Genomic DNA, 4,648 nt, shown 5'->3' with positions numbered 1-4,648 from the left:
TCTTTTCTTTTTTCTTTTTCTTTTTCTTTTTTTTTTTTTTTTTTTTTGAGACAGGGTCTCGCTCTGTCGCCCAGGCTGGAGTGCAGTGGTGCAATCATGGCTCACTGCAACCTCTACCTCCTGGGCTTAAGTGATCCTCCTACCTCAGCCTCCCGAGTAGTTGAGACCACAGCACCATGCCCAGCTAATTTTTGTTTTTGTGGAGACAGGATTTCACCATTTTCCCCAGGCTGGTCTCAAACTCCCGAGCCCAAGTGATGTGCCCCCCTTGACCTCCCAAAGTGCTAGGATTACAGGCATGAGCCACCGTGCCTAGCTGGCCTCATTTTCAAAAGAACACTGCTGGTAGCAGTAAGCCCAGCTTTCTCTCTTTTCACCTGTTGGCTCACTGCAACCTCCGCCTCCCGGGTTCAAGCAATTCTCGTGCCTCAGCCTCCCTAGTAGCTGGGATTACAGACGCTCACCACCATGCCTGGCTAATTTTTGTATTTTTAGTAGAAATGGGGTTTCACCATGTTGGCCAGGCTGGTCTCGAACTCCTGACCTCAAGTGATCCGCCTACCTCCGCCTCCCAAAGTACTGGGATTACAGGGTCAGCCACTGTACCCAGCCTCCAGTAGTATTTTTGAGGACCCACACAAATGCTCTGTAAACTATGAAGAGGGGAACAAGAGCAAACAAAAGATGTTGTAGGAGCCCAAGATCTGCTAACTGAATTGAATCAAAGAGGATACATTGAGCAGGGATGAAAAACCTCTGAGAAAAATGCTGGGCCTGAGGCGGACAGGTATGGAACTGAAATGGATCCACTGCAGGACCAAGTGAAAAAGGAGGGCGGGGGAGGCCTTCTGCTCTTTCCAGACCAAGGCACTTCTCAGCTGGATTGAAGAGCTAAATAGAATAAAATCAGCAGACAAGCCAGGCGCCGTGGCTCGCGCCTGTAATCCCAGCACTTTGGGAGGCTGAGGCGGGCAGATCATGAGGTCAGGAGTTCAAGACCATCCTGGCCAACATGGTGAAACCCCGTCTCTACCAAAAATACAAAAAAATGAACTGGGCACGGTGGCGCGTGCCTGTAGTCTTAGTTGCTTGGGAGGCTGAGGCAGGAGAATCACTTGAACCCGGGAGGCGGAGGTTGCAGTAAGCCAGGATCGCGCCACTGCACTCCAGCCTGGGCGACAGAGTGAGACTCCGTCTCAAAAAAAAAATCAGCTGACGAGGGCCGGGGAGCGGCAGGGAGGGGATGCGGGAAGCCAGGTCTGAATATTTATCATATCTCTAGAGGGGGGTTACATTAAGCTTACAAGAAATCAGAAATGAAAAGACAATAAAAATTCTTACTTGCAAAAATAACAAAGGCAAAATAAACGAAGAAAAATATTTTTGACAAACTCGTTTCTATATGGAAAACCTGTACGGCAGCAAGACCTGTAGATTCGCATCTAGAGACGCTCAACCCTAGCTCCGTGTTCCAAGTGACGTGGCCTGTCGCACCCGCTGGGTACAATGACCGCGGCCCTGGGGTCCCACAGACGTTCCCTTTGCTAGACTTAGGGATGAGCTAGGCCTGTCCGCACTCCCAGCCCCCACGCAGCCAGACACCCGCGGGTGCTGAGATGAAGAGTGAAGTCACCAGGAGAAACAGGAAACAGCGCGGGCCTCGGGGACCCGAGGGCGCGGAAGCTTGGGGGCCGGGGTCGAGCATAAATTGGGAGGCGCAGCGCTGGGCGCACGCCCCCGTTGGCCCGGCGGCCCCTAATGAGGCACGCTGTGCGCAGACTGCTAAGAGCAGCATGAGCGCGGCTCCGGCGGCCCCCAGGGCCCCGCGGGTCGGCGCCACCCCGGAGCTCGGTGCCCGGAATCACTTAGCGCCATCAGCCGGGCGGCTGGGAGGGGGAAGCGGCCAATCCAGACGGCAGCGGAGGGGGCTGCAACGGAGGCGGCCCCGGCTTGCATGCTCGCCCTTCCGCCTGCCCGGCAGGGCCCCGTCTGAGCCCCAAGCCCCAAGCCCCAAGCCCTTGGCCCAGCGGCGCCGCTCGCCGGTGAAGGAAACTAGCGCAGAGAGGCCGCGCTGCCAGGCGCGTGGCGGTACGGGGGGCCACGCGTGATCCTCGCCCTAAGCTGCCAATTGAGAGTTCCACCTCCGCCCAGAGAGACCCCACCTCACCCCTCCAACCTGGGGTGCGCGGGCCGGCGGAGGGGTCCTGGGGCGAGTGAGAAGGATAGGCCGCCGCGCAGGGAAGGCTTCTCCGGGGTGTACTCGTTGCCTGTGGCTGGGGACTGAAATTCCCCGGAAAAGGAGACTGGGAGGACACACCTGGCGGGATAAACAGTTTGTGCAGGGATGTGAAAGAGAGAACCCAACTGTGTGTGCGCGTGTGCGCGTGTGTGTGGTAGGGACGTCATACAGGACGCGCGGCCTATGAACATGCTAAACCACAGGCAATAAAAACACGGAGTGTGGGGCCGGGCGCGGTGGCTCACGCCTGTGATTCCAGCACTTTGGGAGGCCAAGGCGGATGGATCACCTGAGATCAGGAGTTCAAGACCAGCCTGGCCAACATGGTGAAACCCCATCTCTACTAAAAATACAAAAATTAGCCGGCCGTGGTGGCAAGCGCCTGTAATCCCAGCTGCTCGGGAGGCTGAGGCAGGAGAATCGCTTGAGCCAGGGAGGCGGCGGTTGCAGTGAGCCGAGATTGCGCCACTGCACTCCAGCCTGGGCAACAAGAGTGAAACTCTGTCTCAAAAAAAAAAAAAAAAAAAGGAGTGTGTGCCAGCTGCACGGTTTTAAGCCTTTTACGTATATTTTCCTCCTTGAATCACATAAAACCTGTGAAGGAGGAAGCATTTTTATCTCTATTTGCAGACAGGAAACTGAGGGACAGAGAGGTTGAATAACTTGTCCAAGGACGAACAAGTAATAAACAGCAGACCTGGGATTCAAACTCAGTCTCCAGGGTCTGTGCCCTTCACCACGCTACTGCCACAAAACCCTAGCAGAGCCGGGTGCTGGGGCACGCTCCTGGAGTCCCAGCTACTCCTGAGGCTGAGGCAGGAGGATGCTTGAGCCCAGGAGGTAGAGGCTGCAGTGAGCCATGATCATGCCACTGCACTCCTGCCTGGGCTGTCGTGGGCTATGCCTAGCTGGCGTCTGCACTAAGTTCAGCATCAGCATGGTGACCTCCCGGGTGCAAGGGGACCACCAGGTTGCCTAAGGAGGGGTGAACCGACTCAGATCACAAATGGAGCAGGTGAAAATCCTGTGCTAATCAGTAGTGGGATCCCACCTGTGAATAGCCACTGCACTCCAGGCTGGGTGACATAGCCAGAACCCATCTTTGAAGGGGGGAAAAAAAAAAAGATTGGGCATGGGGGTGCATGCCGGTGGTCCCAACTACTAGCAAGGCAGAGGCAGTATGATCGCTTCAGCCCAGGAACCGGAGGCGGAAATGAGCTATGATCGTGCCACTGCACTTCAGCCTGGGTGACACAGTCAGACTCTGTCTTATAACAAATAATAATAATAAAATATAAAATAAACAAAATAAAATAGCAGTGACTAAACCCCAAGGATATTTGTAATTTACTATAATTCAAGTTGGGAAGTGGGTAGTCCCAGGCCTGGCTGAAAGTTCAGGGATGGCATCTAGGGCTTCCTCACTCCTGTCTGGTACCCTCCACATGTCTGAGTGTCCCTCCTCGTGGCAAGGGGACAGCCACAAGATGGGTTCCCTCTTCTGAGCCTCTCCGCTGTTAGGGAGGAGAAACCTGCCCAGAGTCCCCACCCCTAAATCCCTCCAGGCTGGGCAAGCACCAGCAGCCTGCTGCCTTCTTTGGGTTAGGCCAGCCAAAGCTCACCCCTAAGACTAGGTGTGCTCACAGGCCCCTGACAAAATGGGGTCCTGTTGGTGAGGAAGAGGAGGGATGGGACTGGCTGCTGGGTCAGTAACTGGGGTATTTGTCCCCAGCCCCAGGCTGGAAGGCATTTGTAGACTTGTACAGATCACTTCACTTGTGGGGACCCTGTGGCACAGAGAGACCCCGTGGCTTGTCCGGGACCACACAGCTAAGCCGGGCAGAGCTACTGAGCAAGGAGCCTATCAGCCCCGGTTCCCAAGCTCCCTGCCCCAGCCTGCCCCTGGCCTCCCAGTGCCTTGGCCTGCCTCACATGCCTAGGCTCAGCCCCAGGTTATCTTCAGAGCCATCCCATCCTGCCTCCCTGACTGACCATGCCACTTCCTGCTCAAAACCTGTTCATGGCTCCCCACTGCCCTCTGGACAATGCCCAGACATGTCCAACAGGCCTGCAGGTCTGGCCCTGCTAACTCTCACCTTTGTCCACTCCCCAGAGTGCCACACTGTTGTCCCCAGCCCCCAAGGGTGTGCCAATTCCAGGCAGTGCTGCTGGGTCTTCTCTGTTGGTGCTTTTTATATGATTTTTTTTTTCTTTTGAGACAGGGTCTCACTCTGTTGCTCAGACTGGAGTACAGTGGCGTGATCTCAGCTCATGCAACCTCTGCCTCCTGGGTTCAAGCGATTCTCCTGCCTCAGCCTCCGGAATAGCTGGCATTGCAGGCATGTACCACTACTGCCCAGTTAATTTTTTTATTTTTAGTAGAGATGGGGTTTCACCTTGTCGGCTAGG

This window comes from Pongo pygmaeus, chromosome 21 (assembly GCF_028885625.2).
Source record: "Pongo pygmaeus isolate AG05252 chromosome 21, NHGRI_mPonPyg2-v2.0_pri, whole genome shotgun sequence".
Classification (NCBI taxonomy): Eukaryota; Metazoa; Chordata; class Mammalia; order Primates; family Hominidae; genus Pongo; species Pongo pygmaeus.
This window is presented reverse-complemented; position numbering follows the sequence as displayed.